The sequence below is a fragment of the Ambystoma mexicanum genome, chromosome 2p, assembly GCF_040938575.1.
Source record: "Ambystoma mexicanum isolate Mex_15411 chromosome 2p, UKY_AmexF1_1, whole genome shotgun sequence".
Classification (NCBI taxonomy): domain Eukaryota; kingdom Metazoa; phylum Chordata; class Amphibia; order Caudata; family Ambystomatidae; genus Ambystoma; species Ambystoma mexicanum.
In genome coordinates, this window is record NC_090923.1 from 1379192114 (window position 1) to 1379211015 (window position 18902).

Genomic DNA, 18902 nt, shown 5'->3' on the forward strand with positions numbered 1-18902 from the left:
TGCAGGAAACAGAGGATGCGACGTGGATATTAACACTTTTTGGGGAATTCTTGCAAATTGCTAGCGATTAATTGCATTTGTCTCCATAGGGAAAATAAGATGCCCCCCTCCATGACTGATTTGTTTGATCATGAGTGTTAGATCAAAACGTCAATCTTATTTTGGTAATAAAAGACTAATTCATGATAATAGGTCCTTTTAAAACATCAGAGCAGGATATAAGCGATTGGTTGCAAGCAGGAATACAGAACATCATTATATGCTTTGGCAATAACGTTACCAGGCTACTGAAAGTGATATGAAAACGCTATGGAACCTAGTTGCACGGGGAACAAATTTCAATGTAGGATCAATAGAGATTATCATTGGTGTTGATTTTGTGGTTTCTCATTTCTCTATATTGAAAGGGGGACTGCTTAGGAGCAATTGTCACGATGTTTGCGTGGGACTTGAAGAGAATATACTTCTTCTCTTTGGGGCTTCTAAGGGTAGTGGGACCAATAGTGCCCAATCATTTCTGAACAAATTGACTGCCAAACATATAATATGTATACTTTTTCAATCAAATCAATCAAATATGTTTATTTGGGAAAATAATTCTTCCATAAGACCACATAATATAAAACACAGTTCAATTACATTGCAAATACCAACTATTAAAAATGCATTTCCAGAAAAGTCATAAGACTATGTACATAGCTAAGAGATGTGTGTGTTATCAACAAGTTTCTTTCTTAAAAGAAAATCCTGTCTCAAGTATACCGTGAGAGCCCAGGCTGTCCTATATAAGTTAGCCATGAAAAGGTAGCACAGAGCTGGATGGCATTGATTATAGTTCATCTCTTTTAAAATCAGAAGAATTGTTCTTTTTTGTATATGCAAATACGCAGGACAAAGTGACTATTTCTGATGTCTACAAACTCGACTCCCTCCAGGAAGCAGACAGCCCAGACACAAAGCACAGTGACAGTTCACTATTCAAGAGAGAGCATGGGAGATTCGCCTCTACTGTGAGAAAATTGCAAGATAGTCTGGCCGACTTGAAAATGTCTCTTGCCCCCATCAAACTCCTAAGGCCTTTCGTAGGATGAGCTCATCTCCTCTGAGAGCCATCTTCCAGAGTGCTTTGGGGATTAGAAAATATGATACTAGAGCTCCAGATGCCACCACTACTCCACACTAAATCAGGCCATAGCCATAGGCAATAAACCACTGAATTCTGAACTCTAAATTTCTGATATTGATGGTTTGGTTGATCTGAGCGATGCAGAGCCTTCCGGCAGCAGGCAAGCAGTAGAAGCTCAGGGGGCAAGCTGCCTCTATCTTCCCTCAAATAAATCTAGTAATAGAGGACTAGCACACAGCAGAGATTTCTTTATGTCATTTCAAACATAATGCTGTCTCTAGCATTAACAGTTCTGACACATGTTCTCAATGACCAGAAGAAATCACATGTTCTATAGCTCAAGCACAACATAATATTTCAGACAACAGCCTAGTGTCAGGAATGCATGAAAAGTGATATCCAATTTTAGTTTTGGCTGAAAGTTAGCGAAGCTAATTTTGCCAAAATACTACTGTGTATATTGCCTTGCCTTTGGGTGATGTAGGTTTACATTGCAATTCAGCTGTCCTTTTCCCTCCTATTGTACATGCATCTAAGCTTATGCGTATGCATTCTCTCTTGCTCTTTTTTGTTTAGGCACAAATGATAGTGCTTTAGGGCTACCTTGTTGCCGTACCATTGCCACAGAGAAGAGAAAAAGGAGAAAGAGTGCTGAGAAGCAGAATATTTGGTTGTCATCAGCTTCTTTCTTCTAGTCACAGTCCTTGGTCACAGTCCTTCTCCTTCATTGACAGAGTTCCTCTCTTATGCCACAGTGTTTCCCCTTCATTACAGTCCATCCCCTTCATTCCTGTCTGAGTCCATCTTCATCAGAATCCTTTCCCTTCATCAGAATTCTGCTCCTTTGTCACAGTCCTTCATCACAGTCTTTGTCTTTCATTTGTAGTCTTTCGCCTTCATCACAGCCCTCCTTCTTACCCCTTCTCCTTCATCAGTCTGTCTCCTTTTTCACAGTCCTTCATCACAGTCTTTCATGTATAGTCTTTCTCCTTTATTCCAGTCCTTCTTTGCATGCCTTCTCGTTCATCACAGCCCTTCACCTTCATCACAGTCCTTCTCCTTTCTCGGAGTACTTTGTTGTCACAGTCCTTCAACACAGTTCTTATTTGTCACTCTTTTTTCCTCTAATTACTTCTTCACAGATCGTTCTACTTCCTCATACTCTTCCATCACAGTCCTTCTCTTTCATTACATTATTTTTTCTTTTCACAATCCTTCACCACACTCCGTTCCCTTCATTGTCACAGTTCTTCTATTTTATCCTGTAATCCTCCTTCATCACAGACCTCCCCCTTCATCAAAGTCCATCACTTTCATAACTGTCGTTCATCACAGTTCTTTACCATTGGAACAGTCCTTCTCCTTTGTTACACTGCTTCTCCACAGTCCTTAACCTTAATTACCATCCTTCACCACAGTCTTCCTTCACAGCCCTTCTCCTTCTTCACAGCCCTTCTCCTTCATTACAGTCCTTCCCTTTCATCACAGTCCCTTTATTAGCCTTTCTACTTTTTTCCAGTCCTTTGTAATCCCATCTCCTTCATTGCAGACCTTCTCCACAGTCCTTCTCCTTCATCAATCCTCCATTCCAGTCTTTCCCCTTTGTCATAGGCCTTTGTCAGAGTCCTTAATCACAGTTCTTCTTCATCAATCCTTTTCAGTAGTCCTAGTCCTCCATCATTCCACTCCTTCGTCCATATCACAGTCATTGACGCTCATCATGGGCCCTCTTTATTTGCCACAGGCCTTCATCACAGACTTTTATTTTCATCACAGTCCTTTGTCACAGTCCTTCTTCTTCATCACAGTCCTTCTCCATTGTCGCAGTACTTCACTTTCATCGAAATCCTGTCAGACCGTCACATTCATCCTTGCCATTCTCCTTCTTCATAGTCCTTCACCTTTTTCATAGTCTCTCATTATTTGTCACAATCCCTAAATGCAATCCTTGTCTTTTGTAACAGTCCCTCTCCTTCATCACAGTCCTCCTTCGTTATGGTCTGTCTACTTCACCAAATTCCTTGATCATAATCCTTCTCCTTCATCGCTGTCCTTCATCACAATCCATCTGCTTTGTCACAGTCCTTCTTCCTTTTCATTGTTCTTCAACAAAGTCCTCCTTCTTAATCCCTATCTGTTTCCTTCATCCCAGTCATTTCCCTTTATCACAGTCATTTCCCTTCACCACGGTCCTTCTCCCCTGTAAGTGTCCTTCATTATAATCAGTTGGTTTAAGGCAAAGTCTTTCAGTCAGTCAATGTGTTCCTCTCTCTGCCCGCCTGTGTATCAATTAATATATCCTGTTTTCTTCCCTCTGTATGAGTCCTTCTTTGTCTCTTCCCCTGCCTCACTTTCTCTATTGCTTGCTATCTTTCTTTCTCTTGTCCTTGACCTCATTAGGATGGGTATTGTTCACATTGACATGAAAATGGCTCATGAAATAATTAAAGGCAGTTTGGAGAGTTTGTACGGGCGGGATGCTGGCAGTTTGGAGAGTTTGTACGGGCGGGATGCTGAAAGTATAAAAGCTTATATAATGTATGAGAATTTTGCTCTTTTATTTTGAAACAACCCCCACTAATTCCTGTAAAAGGATCAGCTTGTGGCATTTCTACATTTTGCAAAATGCAGCCTTGCTTGTTTGCAGGGTTTCGAGTTAATCTCTGTTATTAAGTGTGAAACTTGCAGGTAAGTACTGAGTAGAGCAGCTACTTCAGATGTGTTGTTCGTAAATGGTAAAGGATGTATGCGGCTTAATTATTTTGAAGTGGACAATGCGTGTATATGGCCTTCATGCTATCAGATTTTCCTTATATCAGTTATAACTAGCATGTTTACATGACTGTTCATGCCTTCTTCGAATGGGCATGACTGGCAAGCTGGTGCTGGGTCTTCATACAGGGCAAAGCTTTCATATTGCTCCAAATGATAGTTAACAGGCACATGCCTTTATATTCATGGTCCCATACATCATATATGTCTGTATTGTATTTTGGAGTGTCATCTCCTACTTTTTGGCACGGCAGTAAATGGATTTTTAGGGATTATATTATTCTGTAAGACATTGTTTTCTACCCAGAGTAACTTGGGACGTGGTGGTGTGTTTTAACATTATTGAGGACATTCTGCTGGATGATACATTAAAAATGTTCAAAGTATTTAATCAGGCAGCGTGATGACCGGCCCTTTAGCGTGCTTGATTTTTAAGCAGGCCTCTTCTTCAAGGGGTTTACAAACATTCTTGCCTACAAAGGCAACATTCTATACAGAACTAAGATATGTGTCACCCCAGACAATACTGTCTCACTCAGCTAATAGGTATATTCAACTTCATCAGTATTGTTTCCTTTTATTTGTATTGACATATGTGTTTACTTATTTATTTAAGTATCTATTTCCAGTGTATTGATAGCATGTGGAAATCTCAAAATGAAGTAGCTTGTATTGTGACCGAAAATGTTTAATTCTTTGTTCTTTACTCTTGAATCAAAGATCATCATTATAAATGTCGTTAGGATGTACATTTCTGCTGGACAGAAAACATCATCTTCCTTAGCACAGAGTTGAGTAATAAACATTGGCATCGTTGAGCTTGTTTGTCTGCCTGAGTAGGTGACAACACTTACTCCCCTGCTTCCTTGTGTTGGGGCAGTTTGACAGTCCTTGTTTTGTTCCTGCAGTACTATGAAATGCCCGGCCAAACTGTTGCTCCCAAAACACCAGTCACCTAACTGTTAGCCTTCCAAATCTAACCCTCGTGAAGCCCAGTCAGGTGCACATGGTTTGGGGGGAACCCTGCCCACACAGAGCACTACCCTTTTAATATCTCACCTCTAATTCTCAGTGTTGAGGTCCTAGTCAAGATATACAGAATGGGCTGAAACCTGACCTTTTCCAAACCTGTTTCAACTGCAAATAAGCACTTGTCTTCATCCTAGCCCCCAGAATCCCTTCCAACTGCCACGGCCGCATTCAAAGCGCTAAGAAACAACAGCCAGCAGTTGGAGCACTAAATCAAACACTATTGATAGCATTTCTAAACATTTCTGCTTGCCAACGATGTGACGTAGTTCATGTGTTTCAGTGTTGTTTCCTATAAAGAACCGGGGCTCTTGAAAATGCAACCCCTCAACTCCGCCCGTCACAAGTTACAAGCAGCACTAAAAGGAACTTCAGAGTGCATCCGCCACATTTTCTCTGAAGCCTGAGTAAAGTCGAAATAGGAAGGTCCATTAAAAGCACTTTGGTTTGGAGGGGTGGGAAAACATGGGAGAAAACAGTGGGCAGATAAAAGAGACGGCATTCATTATGAGTGAATGCTCTAGGCTGAACTCTACCCTTTCAACAATACGTGAGCATTGGTTAACCATGAAAACAAACTTGCAAAGACCAATAGGTCCGGTGTTGTAAATATAGATCGGATGATTTTTCTGGAAGCCTCCATGTAAGAAACATTCATTGGCAAAGCCAATGAGCCTGGCTTTACAAAGAGGCCTTGCCAATTCTTGTTTTTAAAATAGGCAATGCCATACTGACCAACAATGATTTCAAGGACTCCCTTCAGCCTAATGGTTTTTGTGAATAGATCAGCCAAGATGGTACCCCACTAGTGAACATTTGATTTGAACACAGCATCAGTCTAATCTGTGCCAAGAGTCCCTCACATTTAAGTTCAGCTATTTCCTTGCTTACATTCTCAAATGACACTGAGGTAGGGTCTTGGGAATTTGAGAGGATCGGGGGGACTAATCCCCCTCTTTGAGTGTCAGGTTGGCAGCTAGAGGAATATCCCCTGTCTTTCCTGGGCAAAGGATATAGGGCTTTCAGGGTTTTCTTTAATCAACTGCTGTCCCAAAGTCAAGCGTATACTACAGGTAGTAAAATTGGCTCCTGCAACCATGGAAATACAAAGGCTGTCCACCTGTTGTCCTGTCAATTAGCAGATATCCAATTATCATTGAAATACACAACGGAAGTGAATTTGGCGTTTGCCAATTGACCTGGCCTCAATTTCTGGTAAAGTTTTTTTTAATTAAAATCGAGCAGTTAAGAATCTCTCTTCTGTCGACCACATGCCCCTCACGTTCTGGTGGGGTGAGCATGGTGTTAATATCCATAATGTGTAATGATGCCACACATTGGGGACTGTGCTGTCATGAGTTCAAGAAACATACATTTGTTTACATTTTTCATGACATGCTGTGCAGTATGTGACTGAACAGCAGTTTGTTGAGTAGTTACCTTTGTAATATTGAAATACTAAGTAGAATTAATGTAAATGAAGCACATAGGTGGAAAAATATATGTATGCAGTTAATGAAATGTGACAAAGAAGCACAGATGCACTGCCTTGTGTTTTCCCTGCACAAAAGGGACACATGGGTGGTATGTCGGTGGTCAAGCAGCAACACTTAATAGCGCTTTGAAACATTTCAGACCAACTATGTAAAAACAAACATTTTAAACAAGCATTGGCAATGCCAACGGTTTGCGCTTTTGTGTAACCAAACATCACCTATAGACTGTGTGGCCTTCCTCATATCCCATTCCTCCCTATCTGTACTCCAACACAATGGTTTCGGCTTTTAGGTGTCGCAAGCGACACCTGATAGCCCAGACTAAAAAGGCAACCCAGGAAACCACCACCACTGCACAGTGCTTGCCGTGCAGAGGGTGCACTGCCACCTGTCAGGAGCTATCAAGGGCACCACTCCCAACCGTTTGGGAACACGTGTTCATTTCATTTACGTTTCACTGTACGTGTCACTCATTTCAGTGGCATTTTAAACGTGCCCCACAAGTGGCCGAAAGGCCCCCTCCCTGAGCTTTCAACCTGTTTTTAAAATGTCAACCCCCCACATATTTATATATCTGGGGGTGTTGGGTATAGTATTTAATACATTTAGGAGGAGTTGTGGGGGGTCTCCCAAACACATATATAGGATGAAAAGGGGGTCAAAAAAAGAAAAGTCGACATTTTACAGGGTCACAGAAATTTGGGCACAGAAATTACATAGATCCCTCAGAGACAACCCACTAGGCCTTCACAAAAGGAGATAGATGCCCAGCCACTGAAATCGTCTGATGAATTCTGAAATAAATATTCTTTTGGGGGAGCTGGGATTGAGGCAGCCTTGGGTGATGCGCCAACTACCACAAATCGGTGCCCCCTCATCCTCTCCCACAAAATGATCCTCTAGACCCAGGGTCTCCAACCAGTAGATCATGAGCTACTGGTAGCTCTCCTGGGGCTTCCCAGTAGCTCTTTGGATCAGACACCAAAATGAGCACTGTGAGTTTATTCTGGTGTCTGAAATCCTGGGGCCTCTTCCCCTGCCACCTTGGCTGAATTCTCTGACGTAACATGTGAGCAAATTGCATGAAATGGGCATATGCTAAACTGCAGAGGATTTTATTTTGACAAATCAAAATGTGATATATGTTGATACATTGACTGAAATACTCTTCAAAAAGACCCAAACTACCCTTGTTGAAATCCTGAAGACGGATTTGGATGCACCATCCAACAAAAAGGCAAAAGATGCCCATTTCCATCCAGAGTGGGAAACCATTTTTTTTCTTCCAGCATAAAAAGAAAATGTGCATTTTTAATCTACGGTGCCTAATTTACGGTGGGAAAAAAGCATAACCTGATAGGCATTTTGCAATAATGCACACACACAATGAAAATAATGTTCACAAGGGAAGCTGTCTACGATCCTAAAAAGCTTGTAAACTAAATGCTGCAGTGCTAATTCTGTTACAGAGTCATCCCTCCAATTGCTAATTATTTGATGAAAAACAAATGTACTTTTGCAAATGGTGCAATTGTGTAGGATGCAGCCTAGTGACAGCCTGTTGTTAAAAGATTTTAAAAACTGGTCTGAATTTATGTCTGCCATGTCAGGTGTGCAGTTCGTTGCAAACACTATGGCAAGTAGGGTCACTGCACTACGATTGTCTGGCTCTGCAAATATGTCCTTTTCAGATGAACTTCCTGAAATCAAACCTTTGATCCCATCTGTCAGCATCTTAGTGCTGTGCTGTTTCAAGCTGCACACCAAATTACCGAGCACTAGTGGATAGCAAGCAGTGTCAGCCTTCACATTGAATGTCCTGATTAGTTTCCTACATTCTGATATATACTCATGGACAATATCACCCCAGTAGCTCTCGCCTGTAGCCGTTAACTACAAGTAGCTCTTGCCAACGTAAAGGTTGGAGACCCCTGCTCTAGACCATATTGATAAAGGAAGGAAAGAACTGGTGACAGAACTTACCCTTCCCCAGTGTGACAGGGTGTGCTTTCTGTCCTTAAATGATTTTGAAGAAAGGAGTTACGTTATGAGCCAAAAAGTTGGTCCCCCAAAAATGGAACTTTTATAAAGGTTGCCTTCTGGGATGCTTCCCTCTTCCAGTTGCACTGTCAGAGGTAATAGCGATCTGGAACACAAGCATCAGAGACGGCACTGTGCATTCTGTTCATTCTGAGTATATTCCTGCCAGCACTATCAAGTTAATCACAGAATACCTTCTCTTCAGAGCATTGTTCACTCTCATAATATCCATCACGCCACTGCGTTCACTTTATTAGGGGTAAAAATGTTTTGGCCAATAACATCTCCTCACTACTTGTCAAGCTTCAGGCTGGCCATATACTTCATATCAAAGTCGTACAGAGGGTATGGCTTAAATAGGTACCTCGGGAAGAATGGTTTCTCTCCATAGTTCCATTCCTTTACAGGCACAGGTTCCATATCTTCATGGAAAGGAAAGCAAGGTGATGGTAGATCTTTAAATTGATAGACTACTTACTTTACAGGATGGGGGGGGTGGGCTAATTTGAAAATGACATGTTCAAATGGATTGTTTGATATGATATGATATGGCATTTATAATGCACCTGTGCACAAGTGTTTCTAGGCGTGACAGGACAAGGAGGGGGAAACAAAGGGAGGATAAAACAACAATCTACTAGGCCTTGTGTCATTCAGATCGTGCAAGCACAGGGATGGGGGACGGGAGTAGTGCACAGGGGGGATGGAGAAGTGCAAAAAGGGGAGGGGGGATGGAGAAGTGGAGGTGACAGAGTGCAGCCAGTGGGTAGCAAGAGCCAGTAATCAGAGGGTGCAGCCAGCGGGCATCTCATAAGTGCAAAGAGAGGGGCCTGTAGGGTTACAGATACAGACCGCAAGTGCTAGGGCACCAAAAGGCAGTGTGAGGTGCAACTGGACAGGCAGGTAACAGGACCCAAATTCAGAGGGTGGTCAGGTGACCAGTGCGTGGAACAGGCGGGTCATCAGCAGGGGGATCGGAAGAGAGAAAGCAGAAACGAAGAGGAAGGTCTTGAGTTGCTTCCAGAAGCAAAGATGGTTGTGCTCAAGTCTGAGAGAGGCAGGGAAGCTATTCCAGAGGAAGGCCCCAGCCGAAGAAAGAGATCTGCCCCCAACTCTGCTTGGAAAAGCGGCTGATGATCAAAGAGTTGGAGGTGCATGAGCGAAGGGCTCGAGAAGGGAGATTCTTAGGAAGAGAGAGTTGGAGGTAGCGCGCACCGAGGCCCCAGAAAGCCTTGTAGACAATGCAGAGGGTCTTGAACTTGATCCTTGCCACCACTGGGAGCCAATTAAGAGATTTCCGAGCTGGAGAGATACGATCCCTGGGCTTGAGGCCAAGGACAAGTCTCACAGTCCTGTTCTGGATAAATTGTAGAGGATGTAGAGTAGAGGCAGGAAGATTTAGAAAGAGGCTGTTGCAGTAGTCCAGCCTTGAGAGGACCAGAGCTCTGGTGATAGCGAGTTTCTGGGGGAAAGTGAGGAACGGAAGAATACCTCTGAGGAGGTGCAGCTGATAGTTTGACTTCTTAGAGATGTCAGAAATGTGAGGAGAGAAGGAGAGGAGACGGTGGGTTCGAAGATGACCCCAAGGTTCTTAGCCTCACAGATAGGAGAAGGAAGAGGACACAGAGTGGGCGGCCAGAGAGAGAGAGGAAAGAAGGGAGCTAGTGTTCCGATGAGGAGGATCTCCATCTTACTGGCATTGAGGCAGAGATCATTAGCGGCACACCACTCCTGAATGGCAGACAGACAGTCAGGAAGGAGAGAAGGAGTAAAGGTGGCCGAGGGGAGCCTGAAAGAGAGCTGGGTGTTATCCGCATAGCAATGAAAGTTGGAGCAAAGAGCAGCTATGCGGTGGGCGAGAGGAGCTAGGTATTGGTTGAACAGCCAGGGAGAGAGGTTAGACCCCTGGAGAACACCACAGGTAGAGAGAGAGAGAGAAGAGAGGAAGGGCCCCAGTTGGACCTGAGAGATGTTCAAGATGTTCTTTAGATTCACCCTTGATATATATTAACTTGAAGGCTGTAACTCTTTCCTCATCACCACCATCTTGTTGAGTGTATTCTCCACAGTGCCTATCTAACTTATCCCAGTCCGAAGGCTATGTTGGAGTTTGAATAGGGGTGCTCACCAATGGAACACCTGGTGCAGGGTTTTAATTTTCCTGTATTGCATCAGCACCAGATGTCCCGTCCATGTGGGGCCACTGCCGTGCAGCCTGCGCTTTGCAAGTTGCCCTCGGCAGCCCCTTGCACACCTGGGAGACTAGTCACACACCCCGCCGCACCGGTGCTGTGAATCATATTCTGGGTGGGCCCCATTGGCTAGTGGGCCCGCTCAATGGCACTGCTGTGACCCGTGGCATGTTTGAAATTCAATGTGTGGACTCAGTTGGCTGGGGGGCCAACCCGATGTCACTGCCGCTCCCATGACTTCCTTCACCCAGACTTCTCAATGGAGTGACTCAGGACTTCCCCGCCTCCTCTTCACCCGGGTTGGCCGTTGAAGTCAACCTGGGACTTGCACCTTCACCGCTTCACCCTCTGGGATGGAGCAGGCTTCCGCTGCATGACTCTGCTTTCCCTCCCGGGCGCTCCCGGCATACACAGCCCGGGAGGATTTAATTGATGACAGGCCCGTCTCACTGGCCACGAGGTGGGCCTTTGGGTGCACTGTGAGGCAGCCCAGTCTGGGCTGCCCCCACACCTGGTCTTGGACGGGCTGTTCTAAATGGGCCCGCCACCACCATGATGCCCGGGCCATTAATGTCTCTGGGCACATCCGGTCTTGGTCCCCGGGCGGATCGACAGTGCCACGACCCAGAGGTGGCCGAGCTGCCCCTGACTTTGCAGCTCACCCCCTTAAAACAGTCTCTGAGGCAGCGACGCCCCAGGCAAGTCTCTCTCTCTTTCTTTTTCTTTCCCCAACTGTCCTTTTCAACTGTTTAATGATCACCTTTACATATGTTAAACACAAAATTACCATGAACAAATCATTATGAATCATCACTCTAAACCAGCTACAAAGCAACCTAGCTCATACTCTATAGGGTCATTATCATTTTCTTCAAAGTCAGTAAACCAAAATTGAATACTGGTGTGACTCCAAAGCATGAAATTAGAAGCAAGATGATGGAAAGAATTACCTCTAGTGTTTCTTTCTGTGTGGTCTTGCACAATACATGAATACACAGAAAGACACACTAGAGGTAATTCTTGATGATTGATAATGATTTGTTCATGGTCATTTTGTGTTTAACATATGTAAAGGTGATCATTAATTATATGTATATGTGTAATTGCAGATTTCTTTTACTCCTGAAGAAGGGGAGTTTCCCCGAAACGCGTAGAGTTGGAAATCACATAGCAACATAAGAACACTGTGGTTGCCCTTTGTTTCATTTTGCTTTTTTATGATGGCCATCGGTGAAAATCACTCATATTTATGCAAATTTTAAGGTTTAATTAACAAACATTTATGTTTTCAACTTTTGTTCATGTATCTAATATTCAATTATATATCTTTTGAAAATTTAAGTATTGTATTGACTGATTTTTTCAGCTTTAATGGTGTGCAGGGGAAGGGAGTGTCTTTAAATTTAGACACTTTGTTTAGTTCATGTTTTATTCAGGCTCCAGTGTCAGGGCTTGTATTCTTCCCCAGCACCCAGAATTATTTGAAATTGTCTATGTAACTATTTCACTCATTGACAGAAAACTAGGTGTGCACCTATTGACTACTATTACTGCGCTATAGAGAACCAAGCTGCACCTCACTGATGAGACCCAATAAGGCTGAAAAATGTCTGGAGTTGCTTGTGTGACCATGCGAAGGGGACCTGTCCTAGCAGTTCGGGCTGGGCTGCTCCAATTGGTGGCAGTACCTGACTGATTCGCATATAGCTGCACCTCTTTTGCAATGGCGCCGACAGGCAAAGAAACTGTGGTGTGGAAGGTTGCCCAGAGCAGTGCCAGTGGTCCAGATGTATTCAAAACCTTCCACCCATCACTTATTTGGTTATAGTTTGTCTCCCTGTGTGAGAGAAGGTATGCCCAGACGTAGGTCCCTTGCTCGCTGCGCCATAGAGAGCCAAGTTGAACCTCACTGATGAGGCCCAACAAGGCTGAAAAATGTCTGGAGTTGCTTGTGTGACCATGCGAAGGGGACCTGTCCTAGCAGTTCGGGCTGGGCTGCTCCAATTGGTGGCAGTACCTGACTGATTTGCATATGGCTGGATTCCTTTGGCAATGTCTCAGACGGGCTAACAAAACAATTGTGTGGAAGGTTGCCCAGAGCAGTGCCAGTGGTTCAGATTTATTCAAAGCATTCCACCCATTGCTTTTTCAGTTATAGTTCCTCTCCCTGTGTGAGAGGGTATGCCCAGACAGATGTATGTGGTTTCTTCGAATATATTTCTCCGAGAGATTTCACCTAGTCCATTTCACCGAAAAACGAAAACTGCTTTTAACTTTTTTTTTTAATGCGGGGCAAGTCCCCCTGCCGCCCCCTTAACCCCTCCCTATCCTAACTTATACCCTTACCCCACACCTCACCTATTATGCATTACACATATACCATTTCTTTTACCTTTTTCGTTTAAATATATTCAGTGAAATCTAATAAGGTGAAATGGTATTCGAAGAAATGTATGGTAAAGTGCCCAGAAGTTGGTCCATTGCTGGCTGTGCCATAGGGGACCAAGCTGCACCTCACTGATGTGGCCCAATAAAGCTGAAACATGTCTGGATTTGCTTGTGTGACCGTGCAAAGGGGACCTGACCTAGCAGTTCAGGCTGGGCTGCTCCCATTGGTGGCAGTACCTGTCTGATTTGTGTATGGCTGGACCTCTTTTGCAATGGCCAGACTGGCCAAAAAACAGAGACCATCACTTATTTGGTTATAGTTTGTCTTACTGCTGTTTTCACTGACTTCCCTGGCGTTTGACCTCTCTAGGTAATCACTGACACCTGATGGCTCAGGGGCACTGTTTTTGTCTTGAAAACAAGGCAGCGCAGCACAGGTTTGAATCCCGATCCCGTGTTTAGAAACCACTCGCTGGTATTAAGCGTGTTATGAATGAACAATAAAAAAAAAAGAATATACTGGATTTCCTTGGTAGGCCAACCGCACTCCCTTTCTTAAATCTCTCTACACACTGTTGTTTAACTAAGAGAAGTGGTTACACCAGACCATGGTCTCTATGGTCCCATACACTGGCTGCAAAATGATTCACCAATCGCCACTGTGTGGCAAATGGCTTCAATGTGCGTTAGTATAGCAGCATGCATTAGCTTTGACTAGACATATGGCCTCATTACGAGATGGGTGGTAGCCATGGTGCCATAAGCACCATGGCTGCCCCCCATACCGTGCCCGGTCTCGTTCAATGGGGACTTACTGGTGTAGTCCGACCCTGGCGGGACTGGTAAGTCCCCATTGGACATGCCATTCCCATTTGAGCCCCCATAGGGCTCAATGGGAATGGGGAGGGCGCTAATAACGGGCTCACGAATGGCAAGCCCGTTATTAGCGCCCTGGTCCCTTAGCGGGACCCGTAAGAGACGTGTGGTCAGACCACACGTTCCTTACGGTTCCCTCCAAGGGACCTCGGAATCGAGTGGAAAGGGATTACCGGCACCGGTCTCTTTAACAGTGCCCAGTATCCCTTACCGCCCGACTCGTAATGACCCCTATAGTCCCTAGAATGAACACACTTGATTTTGCCCAGAACTTCTCTTACTTTCTTCTGGGAGCATTCCTTCATCTACTTTTTGTTGTACTGTTTAAGCATCCATTAAACGCATGCATGTTTGGGATGCCTTTGCTGTTTGATAGGATGCTTTGAGGACAAAGGTGAGGGAAGGAGTCAAATGGAGAAGACTAACAGATGCAGTGGATGTGAACGGCCTCGGTTGTATGGACAATATATACAAGGTCAATCAGCATGTGTGTAAGAATGATTATTACATTGGCGATGGGTTACTTGGAAACCTAACTCAGGGGCAGCCTGTGCCTTTTTCACCCGATTGCTCTTCGTTGCACTTCATGGCACTCATTTGTGCTTTTACAGACTGCTTTTTGTGGTACTTTGAGGGACTATAAGCAGCAATTTAATTTAAATAAAGCCCTTCGAGTTGGCTATCCGATCCCACCGTGCCATGTCCTTCATGAAAAGCTCATAAAAACGGTTGTAAGAGGCATAAAGCTTGCCTTCTGCAGAATGATGCTGAGGTAATGCTGACCTTGGTTGCTTCTAATGTTGGTAATTTTTGGAGACTGGTTAACCTGTTAAATTCCACCCAATCTGCTGCACAAATAAATGTGGTGTCAGAAGAGGCATGCATAACACATTACGGGAATCTATTTTCTACAGAGATAGATCTAATCTAATTGGTGGCTTTGTTGATGGTGACAATTCTTGGTCATGTGATCCTAGTCTGGATGCAATACTTGAAGTGATTCCCAACTTGAGTGATTCTAGGGCCCCCGGCCCAAACAACCTGTCAAACCGTTTACTTAAGTGTGACCCTTCCGTTTGGGCTTCCATTCTCTCCATTCTTTTTAAGGAAGTTCTTATGAAAAGTGAGTTTCCGACTTTATGGATTAAAGCATATGTGGTTCCAATATTTAAGAGCGGGACGAGGACTGATAGCTATTCTAAACGTTGATAGTAAGGTCTTCGCTTCAGTCCTTCTCGGCCAATTCGAAAAATGGGCTCTCAACGCTGGAAGGATCAATAACCCACAGACCGGTTTTAGAAAGTCTCTTAATACCAGTCTAAATGGATTCCTACTTAGGTGTCTGCAGGGGCAGACCTGGAGTGAAGGCATCAGTCCATCTATCTGGCATGAGTCCTTCTATCTGGCATGAGTCCTTCTATCTGGCTTCAATCGATCTAACCTCAACATTTGACACCATTGACAGGATTCATTTATGGGGGAAGTTGCATAAATGAGGCATTACAGAGGGACTGCTCAAGTTAATTATAGGCCTACATGAGCGTTCTAATATTAGAGTCCGATTGGCCAAGAAAGGCTTGATGTCCATGACATTTTTTACATTCACTGGCCTGAGGCAGGGGTGCATCTTGGCCCCCTGCCTCTCCAACGTATACATGTCAGAACTGCTTGAGCTATCCCCCTTTGCCCCACCGAAATTGGGCTCACTTAGGTTAATATGGTTAGCTTATGCAGACGATTATTTGTTAGGTGACCAAACACCAATTGGTTTGCAGCGTCTACTTGCTTGTTCAAAATATGCTGTGGAGAATAGATACAAAATGTACATCTCCAAGTCTAAAATACTCCAGCTGTCAAATGGGAAAAGAAAATCTTGTGTTATATGGAGTTTGAAAGCCTCTTGCCTGGAGTTGAGCTTAGGGTAGTTTGTTTATTTTTATAGTGCAGCCAAACCCTGGGGTAACTGGGCGATTTAACCTTAAGGAGCAACATAGGTTACAGAAAGTGTCACATACGATAGACATCAGAGGATGGTACAGTACAATAAATAGCATAAGGGACCAGGTTACAGAGTGGTCCCTGATAAAAGGGCATAGGAAAGTTGTAGAAGGATCAGGTTACAAGTTGGTCTGCAGCAGTGGCGGCACACATTTAACAGGATACATGATTTAGCTAAGTGCAGATGGAGAGTCTATTGCTGAGTTATGAACAGTTCCTTCACCTTGGCTCTGAATAACCAGAACGAGGTATCGGCTCTAATTACCATGGGTAGCGCGTTCCAGCATTTCGCTGCTAGCACAGGGAAACTTGCTCCCCCTGCCGTTTTTAGGTTGCAGTTCGGGATGTTAAGTTGGTGTAAGTATGGGGACCTAGTGTGTCTGGTAGAATGTTGTCTAGTGAATTCGTCTGATATGTAACGTGGGGCTGTCAGATAGAGACATTTGTGTGTGATGACGAGTGCTCATAATTGAATTCTCTCCCGCATAGGGAGCCAGTGAAACTCCTTTCTGAAGGTGGAGATGTGGGCCTTGCAGGGGAGATTAAGGGCACATCTGAGGGCGTTGTTTTGAAGTATCTGTATTCTGTTCAAGTTGTGGTTAGTGGAGCCAAGGAAGAGTGTGTTGCAATAATCTAATGAGTTAGTGGAGAACAAGTGTGTCTAGGTTTCCTTATTGTCTGTCACCACGTACGGGAGCAGCTGGAGCCACAAGCAGGTAAGAGGGGGACAAGCAGCAGGGTTGGGCTGGGAAGGGCCACACAATGGTAGAGAGGAGTGGGAGGATGCTCCGACCCACTCCTGAAAGGCTCATGGGAGGGCCGGTAACAAAAGAGCGATGCTGCAGGTGCAGAATTTTCATCTTGGAATCCACAAGGTTGGCCTTATGTTAAGGCCTTCGGACATAGATTGGCGCAAGCCGCATCAAACCATGACTCCCACTTACCCTCCCAGCTTCATCACCTGCAATTCTAGTCCTGGGAGGACCATGCAGGGATGGACAAGGGCCGGATGGTGCCATCAACAACATAAAAGTATTGTTACGAACAATCATAGTGTTTTCAGCAGACGGTCTTTCTGGTGCCGTTGGCGACGTATCTTGAGTGTCCAAACTCCCCAATCCAAGATGTCCGGGGGCTTACAGGTAGACAGTGCAGTGTTTCGGGAGACCGCAGACCAAGCCCCTCCCATTCATCACAGGAAGGTATTTCCGGTCCTGGATCCACCACAACATCGCGTTGCTACTGTACACAGAAGCCACGCTTCGAACCCCCACGTTTACCCCCCGGGAACTCCTGCGCCAGCTCTCTCATCAGCCCTCTCATAGCTCAACACAGCACGGGAATCTCTGGAACTCTCCCACCTTAAGTAGGCAGTATTCTTTCCTCAATCATCCATTAAACTCTCCCTCTTTAGCTTGTGCTTACCCTCTCCTCTGTTTTATCTGCACAGCTCAATCCACGCTTTACACGCATACGGACCACATCTCCCAACCACCACCGCGATTGGAATCCAAACCATTGCTCCCGAAGACCCATTCCACTACCCGTTCAGGATCACGGTACGGGAGGAAAGGAGGCTTCGGTAACCTCAAGAGTCACCCTCTTAAAACTGCATTCACTTACCAACATGTCTGTTTTCACATAGCTATTTACCTACGTCCTGTACTCGGGATCCAATCTCTTCACTTCTCCGTACGATCTGATTCATAGGATAGGTTCCACTTCCCCGAAACTACTTTCCTTTCTCCTCTTCCTCTTTATCAGGTACAACATCTCCTCTCTCCTTTTAGCCGACACTGACAAAGGAAGGAAGGAGATGTTGAATTCCATACAGAGGAATAACTGCCAAACCTACGCTACGGAGACACTCAGTCGTATCCTGTCACGTCCAGCTCCTCCTCCGTTGGACTCCATCGGCGAGGGTTTTCTCCCCCTTGAGGGTTTCCCTGGCGTCTTCACTCCGCGCCGACTGGTCAGCGCTGAGAGAGGGTGTCAGGTGAATCACTCCTATACTCCGAATACCCTCTGAAGATCAGGTAGGAGACATCTTATCCTTTTACTCGTGTGAATTTGGGAAGGTGATTTTCAGCGCATCCCTTAGCTTAAGGGGCGCAGTTTAATAAGGTTGGTACCCCATAAACAGCCATAACAAGTATAGCTTTCACTTATGGGGTGTATTTTCAGTGATATCATAGACAAGTCAAGCTTCACTCTCATTTTCTACTAGACGTCATTGAGACCCTCTGGTAGAGTATTTCCCGATACGTGATAACTACCGATCTATAATTCTAGAGTACTTTGTAGACACATAACCTTTGCATGGTTCGCTCAACACAGTTCAAATAGTGTTTGGTTGCTGTCAGTACGAGTGTGAACTGTGAGACCCAAGGAAGAAATAACTTTATCCTGGCCGCAACAGGGAGGAATATTAACAAAACATGAACAAACCCTAGTATGAAGCTTGATTTGACAAATAGTATTGCTATGTGTGAATTGATGCATAAAAGCGATTTTGATGTATCAAAATCCTAACAAGCAGGTAAGTCTGGGGCAAGGCTTACGAGAATGACGGGAGCTCCAATTTTGGACTTTGTGTCTTGTTGGTCGATTCTTGACCAAAAAGAGATCCCCAAATCTGTATCTTTATGCAATAATTGTTCAATCCAGTCTATTTTACTCTGTGAAGAATCTGTTCTGACACGTCACCAAGTTCTTCGTGGCAGTTCACTTACTCTCTGAGATCTGTGATGTGGTTCTATCCACATTTGTGACATACTTTGTGGATAATTGTCCTTCTTCTATGTCTGTCACACAGTCAAGGTGATCCCTTTTGGCCATTTTATCATACATAAACCTTTAAACTTCAAGTAACAAATAACACAACCAAACAATCTCATTCTCAGAATACGCACAGTTTAATTTCGGGGCAAAGCGCAAAACACAGAGTGTGTGTATATGCTCAGGTCAAATGGCTGGATTATAATT

The 18902-nt window shown here is 44.4% G+C and overlaps 1 protein-coding gene across 2 annotated transcripts in view; it reads left to right on the forward strand.

The window, feature by feature from the left end:
• Positions 1-18902, forward strand: part of LOC138567513 (UPF0764 protein C16orf89 homolog) — a 280249-nt gene that overhangs the window by 139776 nt on the left and 121571 nt on the right. The gene's annotated exons all lie outside the window — the stretch shown is intronic.